The sequence below is a fragment of the Emys orbicularis genome, chromosome 19 (genome assembly GCF_028017835.1).
Source record: "Emys orbicularis isolate rEmyOrb1 chromosome 19, rEmyOrb1.hap1, whole genome shotgun sequence".
Classification (NCBI taxonomy): Eukaryota; Metazoa; Chordata; order Testudines; family Emydidae; genus Emys; species Emys orbicularis.
In genome coordinates, this window is record NC_088701.1 from 9811530 (window position 1) to 9835502 (window position 23973).

General features: G+C 44.9%; 1 pseudogene; it reads left to right on the forward strand.

The window, feature by feature from the left end:
* LOC135892055 (bromodomain-containing protein 4-like) overlaps positions 1 to 23973 on the forward strand; it is a 145716-nt pseudogene that overhangs the window by 27078 nt on the left and 94665 nt on the right.

Below are 23973 nucleotides of genomic sequence, written 5' to 3' on the forward strand. Positions count from 1 at the left end.
TATGCTATCACCCAGCATGCCAGAGATGATGCAGCATTCGGCAAAGCGGCGTTTCAGTCAGCGATTCCGTAACTCCAACCCCACCTCCTGGGTAGGGCTTGGGTGTCACCTAATTGGAATCGAGATGAGAAAGCACTCGAAAGAAAAATAGTTACTCACCTTCTCATAACTGTTGTTCTTTGAGATGTTGCTCATGTCCATTCCAAACCCTCTGTTGGAGTAGCCAGCAAAAAGGAACTGAAGAGGCCATGGAGGCGCCACTCCCGGGGGCTCTATAGCTGACCCGACAGGTGCTGCTAGGGGAAAAACTTTCTAACAGCTGTGCATGCGGAGCGCGCACACCTAATTGGAATGGACATGAGCAACATATCTCGAAGAACAAAAGTTATGAGAAGGTGAGTAACCGTGTTTCTTTGGTTTTTTGGTTTTTTTGGCTAGGTAGCAGAAAGCCCTTGACTAGGGCCACTTACCTGGTCAAGTGAAAATGCTTTACTTACTGTGCTGCCGAGTGTGGCTTCCCTCCTCTGCAAGTGTCCTTACAGTCCATCCTGGACTACCTCCTTTATGTGAAGCATTAAGGTCTGTCGCTAGCCTCTATCAAGGTACATTTGACAGCGATATTGGTATTCCATCCTCCAATCCAGGGTTGGACAGTCTTTGCCAAGGGTATGACAGATTCAGTGAAGGTCTGGAGAAGCTCTACCCGCAGGTTAGTTTAAATCGCCATGGGATTTAAACCTGGTCTTGTCCAAGCTCACTGGACCTCTGTTCGAGCCATTGGCAAAATGCTCTCCTCTGCTACTCTCTTGGAAAGTCACCTTCCTGGTAGCAATTACTTTGCTAGAAAGAGTCTAGGTGCTTCAGGTGCTAACATCGGAGCTTCCCTATAGTGTATTCTTTAAGGACAAGGTCTGATTGCGCCCCCGCTCAGCCTATTTCCCCAAGGTGGTGTCTTTTTTACAACTAGAACATCTTCCTACAAGTCTTCTGCCCTAAATCGCATAATACAGAAGAAGAGTGGCATCTGCATTCTCTGGATATTAGAAGTGCCTTGGCCTTTTATATAGACAGGAGAAGACCTTTCTGCAAATCCACATGGCTTTTTGTGAAAGGCCTCCCAGTAACGGTCCAAACAGTCTAGCCATGGATCATGGCCCATATCTGGGTCTGCTATGAGCAGGCGGTGGTGTCTGGCGTAGGCATCATGAAGGCCCACTCAACAAGGGCTCAAGCATCTTCAGCTGCGTTTCTGGCACATATACCAATACAGGACATCTGCAAGGCAGTGACGTGGTCCTCGGTCCACACATTCGAATCCCACTATGCGATCACCCAACAGGCAAAAGATGATGCTAGTTTCAGGAGGGCTGTGCTGCAGTGGACACGACCTTAAACTCCTAACCCACCTCCAGGACTTCTGCTTGTGTGTCACCCAGAATGGAATTGACATGCGCAAGCACTCGAAGAAGAAAGGACGGTTACTTACCTTTCGTAACTGTTGTTCTTCGAGCTGTTGCTCATGTCCATTCCATGACCTGCCCACCTGTCCCGCCATAGGAGTTCACAGCAAAAAGGAACTGAAACGGTGCAGGGCCGGTGGCGCCCCTTATATCGGTGCATAAGTGCTGGCCTCCAGGATTTGCCAGAGCTGGCCCTACAGATACCACTAGCGGGGAAAAATCTCTGGCAACTGTGCACACGGAGTGCGCGCTCCCGGAATGGACATGAGCAACACATCTTGAAGAACAACAGTTACGAAAGGTAGGTAATGTTCTTATTTCTGTGGAGGATTCACAGGACATCTCGGTGTGCATAAATAATCTTTTTTGCAGGGCGCCCTCTGGCTATCTGTGCCAGGCAATTAGAAGCAGATAGCCACTGTACCTGCACTGGTTATTTCAAGAAAAAATAGCAAATAAAATGTGCCCCCACAATATTGTGAACTGCATACTTACGAGAGGTTCCTTCCCTGCATCATGCTCACCCATGCTGGACTGCTGTGACTGGCTGAACTGCTCTGGGGTTACAAATAGCTCCTGGCTCTCTGGGACAATGGATCCCTTATTTGCCTGTCTCTCTTCCTTGTCCAACACAGTCATCTCAGTGTTGCCTATGTTGGCCCATGACTCTGACTTATCCAAGGTATTCGCACAGCTGTTGGGGGTGGTTGTGTGGTCGCTGCCAAATATAGCATGCAGCTCCTTGTAAAAGCGGCATGTTTGTGGCGCTGCACCAGAGCAACTGCTTGCCTTCTTTGTCTTCTAGCACGCCTGCCGCAGCTCCTTGGCTTTCACACGGCACTGCTGCAGGTCCTCTGGGAGCCATTCTGCACTATGCCCCAAGAGATCTGCTCATAGATGTTCACATTTCTATGGCTGGAGCTGAAATGTGTCTGGACAGCCCCTTCTCCCCACAAACCCAGGAGATCCACCACCTCCTGTGTAATCCAGGCAGGCGCGCATTTGGAGTGTGGAACTGGCATGCTTAGCTGGGCAGGCAAGCTCTCCACACCAAGCAAACAGGAAATGGAAATTCAAAATTAGTGGTCCTTTAATAGGGGAGGGGCTTTTTCCTGCATACCTGACCACTGGGGAGAGGAGTTGAAGACTGTGACCAGAGTGGTCACAATGGAGCATTGTGAGACACCGCCTGGAGGCCAGTTACGTTGACGTAAGGAATGCATTGTCTATACTGCCGTTACGTCGACCTAACTACATTGACTTAAGCACTACACCTCTCACGGAGGTGGAGCTAAGTTGACGTAGCAGGTGGGATAAGTTAGCGGGAGGGATCTTGCAGTGTAGATACTGACATTATTAGGATGACGAAAGGCAGCTTATGTCAACCTAACTCTGTAGTGTAGACCAGAGCTAAAACTCTCACACCAGTATCAACTTCCTAGACTCCACGATCAGCTGAAGATAACTATATACAAGAAACTCACAGATCACTACACTTACCTTCACAGATCCAGTAACCACCCCAAACACCCCAAAAATGTTATCTACAGCCAGGCACTCAGCTACCATAGAATGTTTCTTGGAGAAAGTCTGGGATACACACCGTAACACACTTAAAACCATGTTCACCAAACAAGTACACTCCACCAGAGAAGTAGATCACATCCTGGAATGGGCTGCCCAATTACCCTAAAAGGACTTGCTTCAGTACGGGGTTGGGGGACGACGACACTGCACTTCCCTACTTGTCACTACCACCCCACACTGCAGTCTGTAGGGGGTATCATTAAACAACATACTTGATGTGGACCACATCTTGAAATAAATCTTTCCTAAATCCCCTCTTCTGGCCTTCATACAACCCCCCAGCTTCTTCAAGCAAATCAAAAGCAAGCTACCCTCGGAACAGGACGCACCAACTCAAAGTGGCACCAGACCCTGTCGTAACAGATGCAAAACCTGTAGACATACCTCCGCTACTACAATGATCAGTACCCCTCACAACACACCTTTCAAGATCCATGGGTCCTACACATGCTTATCACGTGGTGTACCTCATCCAGTGCACTAAATGCCCCAGTATCTATGTGGGTGAAACAAACTAATCATCACTACATTCTCAAATGAACTCGCACAGAAAAGTGATAAAACAAAAACGCCTGTGGGTGAACACTTTTCATAAAATGGTCACTCCATATCTGATATCTTAGTCCTTTTTCTCAAAGGAAACCTGCATAATAGCTCCCAAGCTTGTCTTTTGATAGTTAAATTCATAACTTTGTTAGACCCTAAAAATCATTGATTTAATAAAGACACTGGATTTATGGCTCATTACAACAATTTGTAACCCACTCACCTGCCTTTATCCTATGGCTGCAAAGTTTTTAACTGTCCATTTCACCTTCAGTGGTCTCTTGCAATGTGTGTTAACTCTTTTATGCTTGTCTGTTCTACCTTGCATTTAGTTGTGACATTGAGTTCCTTTCCCAGAACTGAAGAAGAGCTCTGTGAGACAAAAGCTTGTCTCTTTCACCAACGGAAGTCGGTCCAATAAAAGATACTGCCTCACCCACCCTGTCGTTACGGTCATCCGTGGTCAGGGATGAAAGTAATATGGAACACTTACTCCAGGCCTTGAGCGGAAGGGGCGGGACTGGAGGTTCACCTCCCCCAGCCAGCCCATCTGCACTGCCTTGCCTGCACGCACCACCTGGGGCTCCGGCCGCCACCGCAGTAGCACTTTAAGGACCCTCAGGAGCAATTTAATGCTTTGCTGCGGCAGCGCTTTAACGTTGACTGTGTACGGGCTTCTTACCGGTATGCCGTACTGGCCTACTTTCACCCCTGTCCGTGGCCTGGTGTTGGATGAGGTGCTTGACTGCATGTAGAAGAGACCCAATAGCATGGTCAGCTGACACTTTGTTGTAACATCTTGCTATAGCTGGATTTTGATCTAGCATGAGTGGTTCAGGGAAGAGATGCCAACACTGCTTTGTGCATCTGAGAGATGTGGCGGTATAGGCTGGTGTTGCTTTCCAAGGTTCTAGAGGGTAGGAGAGGCGCTCTAGGAACAGGTCAGTACTTCTAGTCCAACAGATTAAGCACATAACTGGTTGGGATGTAATACAGTTGTTTAAGACCAATGCTTTCTCTGTCAGCTTCCTTTGGTGTTACATGAAAGCAGTTTTGGTGAATAATGAGAGAAACTTACATTTTGAGAGACTCATATTTTGATGAGATAAAAGTAGTCTGATATCAATATCTGCTCTAATCAATATTTCTGTACGTCTCATCTCAAGTTTGAACTATCAGTGTTTCTCAATGTTAAACTATAAGAATTAGCAAAGAAGACACACCGAAGCAGATTCCAATGATTAGTCACTGCTGAATAATATGATTGAAACACTTCCTAGAAATTGTTAGCTATGAGTCTCATATGGTTTGCCTAAATTAGGAAAAGTTTGAGTTATATTTGGGTTAGCTGACATGTTAGCTACTTCCTACCTAACCATGACATTTTCAGTATAACTTGTTGAGATATAAAGGTGTTAATCAGCATCTACACTTCAGTAAACATTGTGGTTGGTTGCAGTAAACATTGTGGTTGGTTGCGGTTAAGTAATGTGTTAGCTAACCCTGACCCAACACAGCCTCGTCTCAGAAATTAGAAGAACTCTTATAGTGAGGGGCTTAAATCTGATAATTAAGGTTCTTGCTCTTCATAGAAAATGAAAGGCTTTAAGTGGCAAAGGCAATGAAACGTTAACTATGTTGCAGCTAACAATGCCATGCTAATTTGGTTCTCATTTGTGATACCAGGGAGGAGGCGATTCTTCCCTACACAGCATTAATAAGACTACTCATATTGAGGTATTCTATTCCTTTCTGGGCTCCTTGTTGAAAAAACTTATTCTAACATGGGCAAATACAAAAATTAAAAGATATATCCTGTAAGGAGACAGAAGAAAATGGCTAGGTGCGAAAAGAGGGGAACTAGAGTCAACTGACTTACCCGGGATATCCTTTTCAGCCTTGGGATCTAGGAATATGTCCAATCATTTGGCTAATACATGCTACTGAACAACAGAAGGCTTTTACTGAACTATCCTGCGAAGGTTGCAGGCTGTTGGAAGTATATCCAGTATTCTCAGTAAATTTGAAGTATGCAGTGATTTCCTGGTTTGTAATTAAGCAATATGTAGTTACTAATGAAAACTGTCAGTTTTAACTGACCTGCAGTTAATTCTGTTACATTTGTCTTACAGAGTGCCTGGTGAGGAATGCGATGGGATCAATAGCATGTCTGTGGAGAGCGGCCCTGGGACAAGACTGAGAAATTTACCAGTAATGGGGGATGGACTAGAAACTACACAAATGTCTACAACACAGGCACAGACCCAACTCCAACAAGGCAATATTGTAGGCACTAACCCCCCTCCACCAGAGACCTCCAACCCTAACAAGCCCAAACGACAGACCAACCAACTGCAGTATCTACTCAAAGTGGTGCTCAAGACACTATGGAAACACCAGTTTGCATGGCCTTTCCATCATCCTGTGGACGCTGTCAAGCTAAACCTCCCTGTAAGTACAGATTGAGAAATCTGCTGCTGCTTCTTCTCAGATTACACATTACATGTCTGTGACAGGTTCCCCCCACTTTGGGGTGCTGCCTGGAACTGGGGTACCACTGAGTCCACCTGACCCTCCAGCCTGGGCTCCATTTACACTGTATTGGTAAGGCAAGCCAGCCAAGCCCTCCCTTGGGCTTCAGACTGCACTTGACCAGCACACATACAGGTAGGGACACACCCAGCTTCAGCTGTACACACAGATGCTGAGATCAACTGTGTATGGGAAGGCACAGCTAAGGAATTGCTCAGTACTCAAGTGCACCCCCCCCTCAAGAGGGTAACCACACAATTGTACCGTCTTGCGCGGCACAGAGAACTGTACAGTGTAAGCTCATAAAATTCGCCCCCTCGCTCAATGTGGAGAGGGATATACACAGCTTTTTGCCCCAAATTATGATTTCCCCACACACTGGTTTTAGACAAAACAAGTTTATTAACTACAAAAGATAGATTTTAAGTGATTATAAGGGCTAGCAAACCGTTCAAAGCAGATTACCTAGCAAATAAAACAAACACACAATCTAAGCTTGATAAACCAAAGAAACTGGTTATAAGTAGCAAATTCTCACCCCAAATGTTGTTTTAGGCAGATTGCCGAGATTCTTGAAGGTAAAAGCTGCACTTGCTTGCAGCTTAAAACTCCAGATATTCCTTTCACAGGCCAGACACTCTCTAGCCTGGGCTCAGCCCTTTTCCCCTAGTCCAGTCTTGTTCTCAGGTGTTTCCAGTAGTCCTCTTTCTTGGACAGGGAGTCAAAGAAGAACGAAGCACAATGATGTCACTCCCCTGCCTTAAATAGCTTTTGCATATGGCAGGAATCCTTTGTCTACCAGTTTGATCCTCAAACCCGGTCAGTGGAAAAACACTAGTATTATTATGGAGTTCAGTACCAGGTGACTTGGTCACAGGTCCCTGCAGCCATAACCCAGAGTCTGTTTGCATCGTCCCCTGGAAGGCTTCTCGGTGGGTGATCAGCATTTTCTAAGACCTATTGTTCTTCCCAGTGAGACATCTAAACTGATTGCATTCTGCCTAGTGGGCATTCCCCAGGTGTAAACACATTTGTAATTGATGCATAGACAGTATTCCTAACTTTAGATACCAAAATGATACATGCATACAAATAGGATAATCCTATTCACTGAATCATAACCTTTCCAATGATCTCTCACATGTCTTACCTTGTATAAAATACATTATAGGTATGCCATAATCATATCCTATATAACAATATCTCTATGAAGTATATGGGGCGTAATGCCACAATGTGTCTGAAGAATATGAAGTCCTTTGTATCTTGGGTATTTTCTCCCTCCTACTGAAATCACCGAATCAGTGGTTTTTGGAGATGGACACCGGGAGGGGTATACTCTCAATGATCCAGCCAGTCTTCAAATTTTGTGGAGGGGAGGGTATTTATAATTAGGAATAATATCCCTTCTGGTTTATAGACAGAAAATGCATTAGGAATAAATATTTTGAGTTGTTTAATATGTTAGGATACTATTCCCTCCTGTCCCCCAGTCCAGACTAGTTAATTCATCTCTCTGGCTGTCAAGCAGCAGGAATCATTAAGAAGATGAGCCAAGGTATTTGCCACCTTGGACTTCACTCTTCCCTGCCACTCAGAATACTGTTCTGTGTTCTGTGTAGTCAATTGCTTCATCTGTGCTATTTTGTATTAGTTAGCATAGACCTTGATGGAAGCTAAAATACTCATGGCCTTAGTGGAGTGCCTTGGTACTCATACAGCCTACAGGCTGCCTGCAGCTATGTTTGTTGTGGCCTCCAGTGCTGTTCAGTAATATTCAGTAATTTTATAAGGGAAGATTTTTAAATGTAAACATACTTAATTGGCTTACAGACATTTTGAAGCCTCTTGTGCCTCCATGGTCACTCCTTAACTGTCTGCCAGAGTCCTGTGGCTCACATAACATCTTCACAGGCAGGGAGGGACAAAGGGTTGTAAAATATGCCATCTGCCTATACTAAAAGACCACAGAATGGTTGGGGAAGCCATTGAGAGCTCTTCTGGAGAGAGCGCCCTGTGAATATAGCAGTAGAAATATATTACCGACCACCTGACCAAGATGGTGATTGTGAAATGCTCAGGGAGATTAGAGAGGCTGTAAAAAATAGAAATCTCAATAATAATGCAGGATTTCAACTATCCCCATATTAATGGATCCATGTCACCTAAGGATGGTATGCGAAGATAAAGTTTCTAGACACCATTCAATAACTCCTCCTTGGAACAGCTAGTCCTAGAACCCACAAGGGGAAAGGCAGTTCTTGATTTAGTCCTAAGCAGAGCACAGGATCTGTTCCAAGAGGTGAATATTGCTGAATCGCTTGGTAATTGCAACCATAATATAATTAAATTTAACATCGGGGGGGGGGGGGGAGGAGGGAGGACAGCAAAGAAGCCCCACCATAGTAGCATTTAACTTCAGAAAGGTGAACTATACATAAATTAGGAAGCTAGTTAAATGGAAATTAAAAGGCACAGTCAAAAGTGAAATGCCTGCAAGCTGCATGGAAATTTTTTTTAAACACCATAATAGAGGCTCACATTAAATGTATACCCCAAATTAAAAACATTGTAAAAGGACCAAAAAAGTGCCACCATGGCTAAACAACAAAGTAAAAGAAGCAGTGAGAAGCAAAAAGGCATCCTTTAAAAAGTGGAAGTTAAGTCTTACTGAGGAAAATGGAAAGGAGCATAAATTGTGGCAAGTCAAGTGTAAAAATATAATTAGGCAGGCCAAAAAAGAATTTGAAGACCAACTAACCAAAGTCTTAAAAACAAACAGCAATTTTTTTTTTAAGTACATCCATTAGAAGCAGGAAGCTTGCCAAACAATCAGTGGGTTCGCCGGACGATCAACATGCTAACGGGGCATTCAAAAAAGATTAGGCCATTGTGGAGAAACTAAACAAATCTTTGCATCAGTCTTTGCAGAGGATGTGAAGTAGTTTCTCATAACTGAGCCACTCTTCTTAGGTGACAGATCTGAGGAACTGTCACAGATTGAGTTGTCAGTAGAGGAGATTTTTGAACAAATTGATAAATGAAACTAATAAGTCACCAGGACCAGATGGTATTCACCCAAGAATTCTGAAGGAATTCAAATATGAAATTGCAAAACTACCCTATCATTTAGATCAGCTTCTGTACCAGATGCCTGGAGGATAAATTGTGACACCAATTTTTAAAAAAAGCTCCAGAGGTGATCCTAGCAATTATAGGCCAATAAGCCTAACTTTCAGTGGCAGGCAAATTGGATGAAACTATAGCAAAACACAGAATTATCAGACGTATAGATGAACACAGTTTGTTGGGGAAGAGTCAACACTGCTTTTGTAAAGGGAAATCATGCCTCACCAACCTATTAGATTCTTTGAGGGAGGAGACAAGCACGTGACAAGGATAATCCAGTGGATATACTGTACATAGACTTTCAGAAAGCTTTTGACATGGTCCCTGAGCAAAGTAAGCCGTCATGGGATAAGAGGAAAGGTCCTTTCATGGATCAAGGACTGGTTAAAAGACAGGAAACAAAGGGTAGGAATAAATGGTCACTTTTCAGAATGGAGAGAGGTAAATAGTGGTATCCTCCAGGAAACGGTACTGAGAACAGTGCTGTTCATCATATTCATAAATGTTCTGGAAAAAGGGGTGAACAGTGAGTTGGCAAAATTTGCAGACGATACAAAATTACTCAAGATAGTTAAGTGCAAAACAGACTGTGAAGAGTTAGAAGGGGATCTCAGAAAACTGGGTGACTAGGCAAGAAAATGGTTGATAAATTGCAAAATAATGCACATTGGAAAACACAATCCCAACTATACACACAAAATGATAGCTAATTTAGAACCTGTTACCACTCTGGAAAGAGATCTTGGAGTCGTGTAGAGTTCTCTGAAAATGCCGCTCAATATGCATCCGCAGTCAAAAAAGCTAACAATGTTAGGAACCATTAAGAAAGCGATAGATAATAAGACAGAAAATATCATTATGTCACTATATAAATCCATGGTGCACCCACACCTTGAATACTGCATGTGAGTTGGTTGCCCCATCTCAAAAAAGATGCTTAGTATTGGAAAAGGTACAAAAAAGGACAACAAAAATGATTAAGGTTATGGAAGAGCTTCCATGTGAGGAGAGATTAAAAAGACTGAGACTTTTCAGCTTGGAAAAGAGATTACTAAGGGGGGTATGATAGAGGTTTATAAAATCATGAATAGTGTGGAGAAAGGGAATATGGCTAACACAAGAGCCAGGGGGCACCCAGTGAAATTAATAGGCAGGAGGTTTAAAACAAACAAAAATAAGTACTTCTTCACACAGCGCACAGTCAACCTTAGGGTAAAACGGGCACAGAGAGCACAGCTGCTGCTGGGCATCCCAAAACTGCCCAAGCCCATATGCCGCTAGCTCGTTGACTTCAGAAGGCACTGGTGCAGCCGTCATGGAGTGCCATGAGAGGAAGAAATAAAATCCCTAAATCTTTTGAGGAGAGGATTGCAGAGTACCATCATGAGGCCTCTCAGGAGGATACAAAAGAGATGTCCTTATGGACATAAACTGCTCCTGCATGGGCTCCTACCCTGCGCCTAACTCTGCCTGGGAACGAAGAGCAAATAACTCTCCCTCTGTTGGTTGTACCACTACCTCCTCTTGAACGAGTAAAACGATGGGAAGTCAATACCTTTCTCCTGCTGTCTCGGGGTTGGTCCAGGCATCATCTTTACATTTACATATTGTAAGGGAAAATGTATGCACACGCTTACCTGAAGTTCCGTACCCTGGACTGGGCTCATTCATGCTCAGCTGGTGACACTGGCTAAACTGAGGTAGAGTCTCAAACTGGTCCTGGTTTGTGGCATAGCTGGACCCCTCTCCCCCCAGTACTTCTCCTCCTTGCTGTTTAAGGCAGGGTTCTCTGCCTTGGGCTCCTCAGAGGTATCCAGGTGGCTGGTGGGGTCTCTGCCAAGTATGTCATGCAGCTTGGTGTAAAGGCAACTGGTCTGGCCTTGTGGTATGCCTTCCACGATACCTTCAGTTTCACACGTCACTGCTGCTGATCCCTGTTGTACTCCTTCATCTGCATCACCTGTGCAATCATTTCGTAGCTGTCCACATTTCTGTGGCTGGTCCACAGCTGTGCCTGTACAGCCTCTTCTCCCCTCAGGCCCAGTAGATCCAATACCTCCTGTCTACTCCAAGCAGGAAAGTGTCTAGTATACAGAGCCGGCATGGTTGGTTGGGCAGTTGCACACAACAAAGGAGAGCTTCTAGATGTGCTTACTGAGGTGGGCTATCAGCAGGAATCCTAGTTTTCTGTGATAACTCAAAATTATCCGATGATAAAAACATAAAAATCCAGGGCTTTGGAGCGAAGCCCAGAGCAGCTCCGGAGCAGTGGAACTGCAGGTTTTTGCCCGGAGCTGGAGCGGAACCGGAGCACAGCTCCAAAGCCCTGTAGTTTTTCAGTAATTAAAATGAAATGCTGAACTTTAGTTTCCCTAGCCATAATATATATAGGTATCAGTTGAACACCAATGTTTTATTGATATATTTAGAATTTTTGGGCTGACAGACCAAGCCCCGCCGCCTGGGGCTGGCAACCCGAGCCCCGCCTATTCTGCTGATTGGATAATCAAAAATTCCGTTACTCTGGCCCCAATCCCAATTAGATTGGATAATCGGAGTTCCATAGTATATGTTTTTAGAAATGTGAAAACTAAAGATTCTCTGTAAAAATGCAAATTCCACGTTTTTCGGTGGCAAACGGATTTCTAGGATCTCTGGCATTTAAAAAAATATGTGGAGATTTTAACGGGTAAGGGAGTATCTTCCGATCTTGATGCTTGGGCAGTGGAGTTCACAAATGTGACCAAGAGCAGTCACTGTTGGTCATTGTGTGACAACTGCTGGAGGATCGAAAACCTACCTATGAGAGGAGACTCAAAGAGCTTGCCTTGTTTAGCCTAAGCAAAAGAAGGCTGAGGGGAGATATGATTGCTCTCTATAAATACGTCAGAGGGATAAATACCCGAGGGGAGAGGAGTTATTTTAGCACCAATGTGGACACAAAAACGAATGGATGTAAACTGGCCATCAGCAAGTTTAAGCTTGAAATTAGGCGAAGGTTTCTAACCCTAACCATAGAGGAGTGAAATTCTGGAAAAGCCTTCCAAGGGAAGCAGTGGGGGCAAAAACCTAACTGACTTCAAGACTGAGCTTGATAAGTTTACGGAGGGGATGGGATGATGGGACTGCCTCCAATGGCATGTGGCCCATCTGCGACTGCCAGAAGCAAAAATCCCCAGCGGCTGGAGATGGGACATTAGATGAGGAGGGCTCTGAGCTTCTACAGAGAATTCTTTCCCAGGTATCTGCCTGGCTGTTCATGCTCATATTCGGGGTCAGGAAGGAATTTTTCCCCAGGCAGAGACCCCGGGAGTTTTCGCCTTCCTCTGCTGCACGGGTCACTTACGGGTTTAAACTAGTGTAAATGGCGAATTCTCTGTAACTTGAAGTCTTAAAACCATGATTTGAGAACTTCAGTAACTCAGCCAGAGTTATGGGGTTTATTTCGGGAGTGGATGGGTAAGGTACTGTGGCCTGCAATGTGCAGGAGGTCAGACTAGATGATCGTGACCATCCCCTCTGACCTTAAAGTCTATGACATATGTCATGCAGCATCTACACTCACTGTCAACCTCAGTAGATCGACCATGGCTCAGTGCAATTTAGGGAGGTGGTTTTACTGCATCACCGCAATGGGGCGCTTACGTTCGCCAAATACCATTTTATGCACAAATAGATGAACCCAAGATGATTTACATCAGCCTAACTTTGTAGTGTTGACCCGGCCTAAGTTACTGTAAAGTGATTGATGGTGGCTGAGGCAAGAACTCTTTGTGATAGACAGGAGTTCTGAGTATAGTTTTCATTTGAAAGCTCCCCACGGGTTTGGTTAGAGCAGTGGTGCCTAACCTTATAACACAGGAGGGCCACATAAACCTACACACAACCTTGTGTGGGCCAAACAGATTTTACATCCTTGTTTAAACGAAAATGATGTAAATATGACGACAAAACTCTAATGAATCAGCCGTTAGTATATTGTGTTGAAGCAGGCCACGGGCCTTATGAAATCTAGTGGGCTGTGTATGGCCCGTGGGTCATAGGTTGAGCATCCCTGGGTTAGAGTAATCAGTAAAGTTCAGTGATTAGAAGTAAGAGGCATGAAAAAGCTTATCAAAGCTTTGCATTTATCCTATAATAGTACCTGTAAATATGCACTTTATGTACCAGCACTGTTGGATTTTTCCAGGTTCTAAACTGATATTTCTCTCTCTGATTTCCACAGGATTATTATAAGATTATTAAAACTCCTATGGACATGGGAACAATAAGGAAACGTTTGGAGAATAACTACTACTGGAATGCTCAAGAATGTATCCAGGACTTTAATACAATGTTTACAAATTGTTACATCTACAATAAGGTATATGACTATGAATTTGGGCCTGCCAAACGAATGTACTGTAATCATTGCACCACTTCAGAACTGCATGTGGTTGGTTCAGATGTTACTACTTATAACAATCCTTAAATGTAACTGAATCCAGATTAACAGTTAGTTTCTTGAGAACTGTGGATACTAATAATTTGATAGCCGTTTAGGCCCCTCTTGCCTTTATGCAATGAAAAGACAAGACAGACCTATCTTCCTGATATTCTCTCAGATGAGTTAATAGTGGATATTGGCATTTAAATATCTATGGTTAAGAGGCCGGAGACTGCTGGGGGGTGAGGCTACATGCTTGGTGGTAGGAAGGAGGTGAGAAGTGGAATGCTGCAATGAATCCTTTGGGCCCAGTTGTGTTCTTACTATAGCGCTATGCGATTCCCCCTTGCACAGTGTGCACTGTTCTGCATGCCATTTTACAGGGGGGCTATCAAGGAATTAAAAAAGATACAGAGAGCAGAAAAGATCTCTAGGGTGGCAGGGAGTGGGGTGTTTATAATTGAGGATAGGTCGGGAAAAGAATTGATTTATGCTTCTAAAACTGAAATAGGGGACATGGCTGAGTTGTGAAACTATGAGGTAGAGAGAAGATGGAGGCCACCAAACTGTTGGAGAAGGTAATAGTCTTAAGAACAAGGAGCTGTGAACGGGATCTGGGACTAAGTGTTAAGAGACGCTTCCTTAGAGTGAGTTATTAACTTGTAGGTTCCATAGGCAGCGAAGAAGCTGTGTGACCCCCACAGGATTTTGTTCATTTGTTCAAAGATCTCCCACTACACTACACTTCCCTTCCTCCTCTTGCCCTTAGTACACACTCCTCCTTCCCCATCATTGGCACCAAGACTTCCTGCCTCCTCTCCTCTTCCTGCCCAAGTGCCCCATCCGCTCTTGTCTTCTAACCTCCCTTACATCTGCTCTCACCCTTTTCTCACTCTTATCATCCTCTCTTTCATCACATTCCTTTTGCCTTACAATGCAAGCATGTTTAGGCCTCCCTATCTTCCCCCTCAGACCATGGTCCAATCTCTCTTCTCACCTTCATCTCCAAACTCATTCAACATTCTATCTGCAACTGCTGTTTGGAGTTTTTCTTCCAGTTCTGTTGTTGACCCTTCAAACTGGCTTCTGCCCTCTGCACTTCACTGAAATTGCACAGTAAAGTCTCTAATGACCTTTCCATGGCCAAAACTCGGTTTCTGTACTCTTTCTTTATCCTCCTTGACCTCTCGGCAGCTTTAGACACCATCAACCACTCCTTACGTCTGGAAATTTTCCCCTTTGTTGGCTTTTCATGATTCTGTCTTCTCATGGTTCTTTTTTCCTCAGACTGCTCGTTCATATTTTCTTCTGCTGTTGTGTCCCTCAAGGCTTCCTCCTAGGGCTTTCTCTTTTTCTCCCTCAACACTCTAGGCATTCTATCTGCAAACATGGTTTTAGTGATGATCTTTATGCTCATGACTCACAATCTTACCTCTCCACTGATATATTATCTCTTTTTATCCAGTCTAGTATCTCAACCTGTTTTTCTGACATCTCTTCATGGAAGTCCAGTCATCATCTTAACCTTAACATGGCCAAAACTCAGTTCTTGATCTTTCCTTTCAAGCCCTCCACATTCCCCCTTCCTCCCAGGCACTCAGGCCCATAACCTGGGTGTAAGCTTTTGACTCTGCCCTGTCACTGGACCCACACATTCAGTCATGGGTGGTGGGAGGAGGGGCTCCCCCCCCAAAGCCTTGGGTGGTGGGTGGAGACCCTCTTCTCTCCCCCGCCCCCCAAAGCCTTGGTTTGGCCGAAGCTGTGCCGTGCTTCCCCCTCCCCGGACCCAACCCGCCCAGGGGAAAAGTGTCTGATATGCCCCATGCAAGTTCCAGAGCAGCTGAGGAGGTGGTATGTGCCTCCTCAGGCGCCTTGGAACCTGCATGGGGCATAATAAAGCAAAAACTTCACTGCCAAACCCTGCAACCGGGAGTCCGGCAGCCCGGGCTGGCATGCAGAGCTTCCCTGGCCTATTATACCCTCCACCCATGAATTCAGTTCTTTTTTTTTATATATTGCTGTTTTCTTGCACATCTTTAAAATATGACCTCTGTCCACACAGCCAAAACTTTCACCCAAGCCCTCATCATTCATGTCTTGACAACTGCAGTCTCCCCTCTTTTGCCCTTAACTGCTGCTGCCTGCTTCCATGAGGAGCTGCTGCTAAAATGATCATCTTGGCTTGTTGCTCTGACGATATCAGCTCTTGTTGATTCCTCACGTTGACACCACCTTCACCTGTGCATCACATACAGGTTTCTTGTCTTCATCTTTAAGGATGTTCCTAACTTAGCCCCATCCATACCAAACTCATCTAGTAATATTATCAGCATATTCATAGAATATCAGGGTTGGAAGGGACCTCAGGAGGTCATCTAGTCCAACCCCCTGCTCAAAGCAGGACCAATCCCCAACTAAATCATCCCAGCCAGGGCTTTGTCAAGCCTGACCTTAAAAACCTCTAAGGAAGGAGATTCCACCACCTCCCTAGTAACCCATTCCAGTGCTTCACCGCCCTCCTAGTGAAAAAGTTTTCCTAATATCCCCTTTGCAACTTGAGACCATTATTCCTTGTTCTGTCATCTGGTACCACTGAGAACAGTCTAGTCCATCCTCTTTGGAACCCCCTTTCAGGTAGTTGAAAGCAGCTATCAAATCCCCCTTCATTCTTCTCTTCTGCAGAGTAAACAATCCCAGTTCCCTCAGCCTCTCCTCATAAGTCATATGCTTCAGCCCCCTAATCATTTTTGTTGCCCTCCGCTGGACTCTTTCCAATTTTTCTTGGCAACAAGGGCACACTGTTGACTCATATCCAGGTTTTCGTTTACTGTAACCCCTAGATCCTTTTCTGCAGAACTGCTGCCTAGCCACTCTGTCCCTAGTCTGGAGCAGTGCATGGGATTCTTCGGTCCTAAGTGCAGGACTCTGCACTTGTCCTTGTTGAACCTCATAAAATTTCTTTTGGCCCAGTCCTCTGATTTGTCTAGCTCCCTCTGTATCCTATCCCTACCTTCCAGCATATCTACCAGTCCTCCCAGTTTAGTGTCATCTACAGACTTGCTGAGGGTGCAATCCATGCCATCCTCCAGATCATTAATGAAGATATTGAACAAAACCGGCCCCAGGACCGACCCTTGGGGCACTCCACTTGATACTGGCTGCCAACTAGACCTGGAGCCATTGAACACTACCCGTTGAGCCCGACGATTTAGCCAGCTTTCTATCCACCTTATAGTCCATTCATCCAGCCAATATTTCTTTAACTTGCTGGCAAGAATACTGTGGGAGACAGTGTCAAAAACTTTGCTAAAGTCAAGGAATAACACGTCCACTGCTTTCCCCTCATCCACAGAGCCAGTTATCTCATCATAGAAGGCAATTAGGTTAGTTAGGCATGGCTTGCCCTTGGTGAATCCATGCTGACTGTTCCTGATCACTTTCCTCTCCTCTAAGTGCTTCAAAATTGATTCCTTGAGGACCTGCTCCATGATTTTTCCATGGACTGAGGTGAGGCTGACTGGCCTGTAGTTCCCCGGATCCTCCTCCTCCCCTTTTTTAAAGATGGGCACTACATTAGCCTTCTTCCAGTCATCCGGGACCTCCCCTGATCACCATGAGGTTTCAAAGATAATGGCCAGTGGCTCTGCAATCACATCCGCCAATTCCTTTAGCACCCTCGGATGCAGTGTATCCGGCCCCATGGACTTGTGCTCATCCAGCTTTTCTAAATAGTCCTGAACCACTTCTTTCTCCACAGACGGCTGGTCACCTCCTCCCCATAGTGTGCTGCCCAGTGCAGTAGTCTGGGAGCTGACCTTTTTCGTGAAGACCGAGGCAAAAAAAGCATTGAGTACATTAGCTTTTTCCACATACTCTGTCACTAGATTGCCTCCCCCATTCAGTAAGGGGCCCACACTTTCCTTGACCACCTTCTTGTTGCTAACATACCTGTAGAAACCCTTCTTGTTGTTCTTAACATACCTTGCTAGCTGCAACTACAAGTGTGATTTGGCCTTCCTGATTTTACTCCTGCATGCCTGAGCAATATTTTTATACTTCTCCCTGGACATTTGTCCAATCTTCCACTTCTTGTAAGCTTCTTTTTTGTGTTTAAGATCAGCAAGGATTTCACTGTTAAACCAAGCTGGTCGCCTGCCATATTTGCTATTCTTTCTACACATCGGGATGGTTTGTTCCTGCAACCGCAATAAGGATTCTTTAAAATACAGCCAGCTCCCCAGGACTCCTTTCCCCCTCATGTTGTTCTCCCAGGGGATCCTGCCCATCAGTTCCCTGAGGGAGTCAAAGTCTGCTTTTCTGAAGTCCAGGGTCCTTATTCTGCTGTTCTTCTTTCTTCCTTGTGTCAGGATCCTGAACTCGACCATCTCATGATCACTGCCTCCCAGGTTCCCATCCACTTTGCTTCCCCTACAAATTCTTCCCTGTTTGTGAGAAGCAGGTCAAGAAGAGCTCTGCCCCTAGTTGGTTCCTCCAGCACTTGCACCGGGAAATTGTCTCCTACACTTTCCAAAAACTTCCTGGATTGTCTGTGCACTGGTGTATTGCTCTCCCAGCAGATATCGGGGTGATTGAAGTCCCCCATGAGAACCAGGGCCTGTGATCTAGTAACTTCTGTTAGTTGCCGGAAGAAAGCCTCGTCCACCTCATCCCCCTGGTCTGGTGGTCTATAGCAGATTACCTTCACGACATCACCCTTGTTGCTCACACTTCTAAACTTAATCCAGAGACTCTCAGGTTTTTCTGCAGTTTCATACCGGAGCAGTCATACTGCTCTCTTACATACAATGCAACTCCCCCACCTTTTCTGCCCTGCCTGTTGTTCCTGAACAGTTTATATCCATCCATGACAGTACTCCAGTCATGTGAGTTATCCCATCAAGTCTCTGTTATTCTAATCACATCATAGTTCCTTGACTGTGCCAGGACTTCCAGTTCTCCCTGCTTGTTTCCCAGGTTTCTTGCATTTGTGTATAGGCACTTATGATAACTCGCTGATAGTCCTGCTTTCTCAGTTTGAGGCAGGAGTCCTCCCCTCTTGCACTCTCCTGCTCGTGCTTCCTCCCGGTATCCCATTTCCCCACTTACCTCAGGGCTTTGGTCTCCTTCCCCCGGTGAACCTAGTTTAAAGCCCTCCTCACTAGGTTAGCCAGTCTGCTTGCGAAGATGCTGTTCCCGCTCTTCGTTAGGTGGAGCCCGTCTCTGCCTAGCAATCCTTTTTCTTGGAACACCATCCCATGGTCAAACAATCCAAAGCCTTCTCTCTGACACCACCTGCGTAGCCATTCGTTGACTTCTACGATTCAACAATCTCTACATGGGCCTTTTCCTTCCACAGGGAGGATGGACGAGAACACCACTTGTGCCTCAAATTCCTTTATGCTTCTTCCCAGAGCCACGTAGTCTGCAGTGATCTGCTCAAGGTCATTCTTGGTAGTATCATTGGTGCCCACGTGGAGAAGCAGGAAGGGGTAGTGATCCGAGGGCTTGATGAGTGGTGGCAGTCTCTCTCTCACATCGTGAATCCTAGCTCCTGGGAAGCAGCACACTTTTCGGTTTTCCTGGTTGGGACGGCAGATAGATGACTCTGTCCCCCTTAGGAGGAAGTCCCCAACCACCACCCCCCACCTCCTTCTCTTGGGAGTGGTGGTTGTGGAACCTCCATCCGTAGGACAGTGCATCTCATGCCTTCTAATCTGTGGAGTCTCCTTCTGCTCCCTTCCCTTGGATGTATCATCTAGTCCACTCTCTGCATTAGTACCTGTGGAGAGAACATGAAAACGGTTGCTCACCTGTATCTGCATTGCTGGTACATGGATGCTCCTCTTTCTTCTTCTGGAGGTCACATGCTGCCAATTTTCTTCACCGTCCTTCTGTCCCCACTGTGCAGCCTGCTCTGATTCTTCAGAATGTTGTGCCCGCAGAAGCATATCCTGACCTCTGTCCAGGAAACCTTTGTTTTCTCTTACGCAGTGCAGTGTTGATACTTGTTTCTCCAGTCCTTGAACCTTCTCTTTCAGTATGGAGACCAGCTTGCACTTTGTACGGACAAAGTCGCTTCTGTCCTGTGGAAGAAAGATAAACATGGCACATCCTGTGCAGTTCACAACAGCTGATCACTCACCATCCATATTACCTCCCTTCTAAGAGCTTCCTTAGCTGTTGCAGTAACTACTCAGAGAAGCCTGCAAGATGAAAGCCTCAGTGGGCTCTTCCCAGGTGAACTGCCAGTCAAACTTCCTCTGTTAGCCTCTCCGCTGTTCACCACTCAGCTGGTTCGCAACTGGCTTCTTTTTATAATGACCCTTTCCTTCTCACTGCCAGAATTCCCAGCCTTGGCTGCCCACCAGTCAGCTTCTTCCTTAAACATCTCTATGCTTTCTCCCATAATTCCCCTTATGAGTGGGTAAAATTCCCTGATAAAATCCAAAGAGCCATTGCCATATTGTCCTTCAGATCCCTCCTTAACACACACCTGCCATGATGCCTACAAAATGCAGCCTGCTGATCATACCACTAGCAGGTGACAAACTGGGATTATTCCACTTCCTTTCTTTTCCCACTCCCTACTTCTGTTTCCAGTTGAAAAACCAAATTACAGTGCAGCAACAAAGCTGTTCTTCACCATACTCATTTGTCTGTACGTTGTATTCACATCTCTCTACCCATCATCTGTTTGTGCTGTCTTTAGAATGTAAGCCCTTCAGTGCAAAGATAATGTATCTCTCTTTTCTGTTTGTTCAGCATCCAGTGTCGTAGGGCCATAGGCCTTTGGATATGATCATAATATAAATACCACTACTACTACTCCTAATGTAAACATTTAAAAAAGAAACATTAGAGGAACCACTTGGTTGGGATCCAGAAGTATTAGAGCAGAGGTCCCCAAAGTGTGGGGTGAGCTCCCCTAAGGGGTGTGGATGACTGTCTGGGGGGGCAGGGCGGGGCCTGGGCCAGCCCCCACGGGGACAGGGAGGGAGTGCCATCCAGCCCCTAACTGTCCCCAGCTCTGCTCTGCTCCGCCCCCTAGCTGCATCCCCAGTTCCCAGCCCCACATGTGTGCCTGGCCCCATCCCCAGCCTTGGCCGGTGGCCCCAGCTCCATTCCGAGGCTGAGGCTGGGGGCAAGGCCTGGAGTGGAGCCACACCCGACCGTGGGCCTGGATGCCAGCCCCCATCCCAGCCCAGCTGCGGCTCTGCTCCTGCCCCACCCTGAGTCCCCCTTATCGCTGTCCGTGTCTCCCCCATGCCGCATCCCCACTCCCAGCCCCGGTTCAGGGAGGTACTGGGGGGTGGGGGGAAGACACGAGGTAAGGGGGATGTGATCCTCAAAAGTTTGGGGATCGCTGTATTAGAGTGCAGGATAGGATAGGTGGGTGAAAGATGTATGATGTCTGTACGGAAATGGTTTTGTTGCATTTTCAATCTTGGTTATGACTAAACTCAATATTAAAGGGAGAAAAAGACGGAGCAAAATCCTAAATGTGGCATTAATTTTCTAGGTTACAATCTCATGCAAACCTTGCTTCGAAAGTGTGTGCCAGGCCTAATTTATTTTATCTATCGTTAATCCAGCCAGGGGATGACATAGTCTTAATGGCAGAAGCTCTAGAAAAGCTTTTTCTGCAGAAAATCTCTGAAATGACTGAGGAAGAAACTGAAATTGTAATAGTCCAGGCAAAAGGAAGAGGACGTGGGAGGAAGGAAGCAGGTAAAGTACTTTACTGACCACTCTTGAGTTCAGTCCTTGTTATTGTTCAGGGGTACCCTCTAGTGCCCACTGGTTGCAGGGTCCATGCAATTTGAATAAAATAGCAAAAAATTAACAGCCACCCTCATGTAATTGTCAAACTACAAGTCACAACATACAGTGCTTAATCTTAATTTCAGCTGCTTATCTACATTGGATATCTGAGCTGTTGACAGCGAATGGATATGAGCCACATTTTAGAACTCCCTTGACCATGTTTGCCTTTGGGCACCCTGCTTATGCAGTAGAACCATACTAATATGTACACATTATAATTAGCACAAGTAAATGGTTCTCTCCTTACTTTTCAGTGAAGTTTAAAAGATGAGGATTATAGGAGTGAAATCTTATTACTGTCACTTCATTATATTTACTAAATATACTATCAGTACATTGTGAAGGCCCATAAAAGTAAATTACAGTAGTCAAACAAGCAGAGTATGTTGTATTATACCATTTCCCTGAGTTTTACTGTGTTTTCATGTAACAGCTAATTTGGTTAATTAAGTCATCATGGCAAATAGGTTCTACTGTAATTAGGAAAGGATTAGTAACTGAAGGGAAACTGATTCTCAAAAGTCTAACGTTACTTGCATGTTTGTTTTGGTGACACCTACATAACCCTTCAAGAATATTAAGGTTTAGATGTAACCATGCTCCTAATGCAAAAAGCATCTGAAAACAGGAGCAACAAGCAGAATAAAGCACTGAAGTCGTTTTTGCACCTAAGAGGCATCCATATTGGTGACAGCTTTTAATTTTGATAGATCTATCTACTGGGTGGGTTTTCCAAGGTTATGTATATACAACATATTTTTATTGCATTTTGTAATAATCTGCCATCATTTGAAAAAGTGTGCTTGCTACCTTTGAGATGAAATGCTCTTCACTGAAGATAAATTCAGCTTTGTGTAGACAGCTTACACAAGGCATGTGCCCCACTGAATTATCACTCATGCTCTATTTTGAGGGCTAAACTGATGCATTGGCTTTGTGTGGATCTTTGCATGGTGGGGTTTTCAGCCTGAATGCTTTATACTTTGTTTATTTAAAGGTGAACTACATCACATTGAAGGATATTTAAAATTACAATGAGTAAAACTATGCATGTAAACTTACGTTCGATATTTGTATTGTGTGCTTACATCTCAAGCCTACACATTTTTAATAATTTAGGTTTTTTGGAGCTTGGTTCATAGATTCATAGTCTTAAGGCTGGAAGGGACCATTGTGATCTAGGACTGACCTCCTGTATATTGCAGGACATAGGACATCCCTACATTAATTCAGATTTGAATAAGACCAATCCAACTTGATTTAAAAATTTCCAGAGAGACTCAACAGCAGCCCTTGGTAAGATGTTCCAATGGTAGATCTAAGTATGTTGACTTCAGCTACGTTATTCACTTAGATCGATTTTCCCCCCACACCCAGTGTAGACCAGGGCTGAGTTAAATAAATTGAGCTCCTTGAGCCTTTACCTATTTAACCTCTCCAAATTTTTCAACGTCCTGGAATTGTGGACACCAGAACTGGATATAGTATTCCAATAGCAGTTGCAACAGTGCCAAATTCTGAGGGAATATAATATCATACTTTTAAATTTAAAAAATCAAGTTAGTTTGACAATATCTTTTTTATACGAATCATGTCTAATTGGCATTACCCTCCTTTAATTCTTTATTAATCAAGTCCCATAGCAGCTGCTCCATTATTTTGCCCAGGCTCAGTGTCAGTCGGAGAGGCCTATAGTTACTTGAGTCATCCTGTGTATCCTTTCTAAATACTGGCACAACCTTAGCTTGGTTTCTTTCCTCTGTAACTTCTCCACTATTCCAAGACTTATTGAAAATCATGTTGAGTGCAGCAAGCTCCTCAGCTTGCTCTTTTAAAACTCTTGGAGGCAAGTTACCCAGAGCTGCTGATTTTAAAAATGTCTGACTTCAGTAGCTGCTGTTTAATGTGCTTCTTAGTTACTGTTGGAATGGAAAGTGTTTCATCATCATCTTATGTTGTGAATTCATCTGGCTCTTTCTCAAAAGCAGAACAGAAATAAATGACACGGTATTCTTGCCAGCAAGTTAAAGTAGTATGGGTGGGATGAATGGACTGTAAGGTGGATAGAAAGCTGGCTAGATCGTCGGGCTCAACGTGTAGTGATCAATGGCTCCATGTCTAGTTGGCAGCCGGTATCAATCGGAGTGCCCCAAGTGTCGGTCCTGGGGCTGGTTTTGTTCAGTATCTTCATTAATGATCTAGAAGATGGTATGGACTGCACCCTCAGCAAGTTTGCAGATGACACTAAACTGGGAGGAGTGGTAGATACATTGGAGGGTAGGGATAGGATACAGAGGGACCTAGACAAATTAGAGGATTGGGCCAAAAGAAATTTGATGAGGTTCAACAAGGACAAGTGCAGAGTCCTGCACTTAGGACGGAAGAATCCCATGCACTGCTACAGACTAGGGACTGAATGGCTAAGCAGCAGTTCTGCAGAAAAGGACCTAGGGGTTACAGTGGCTGAGA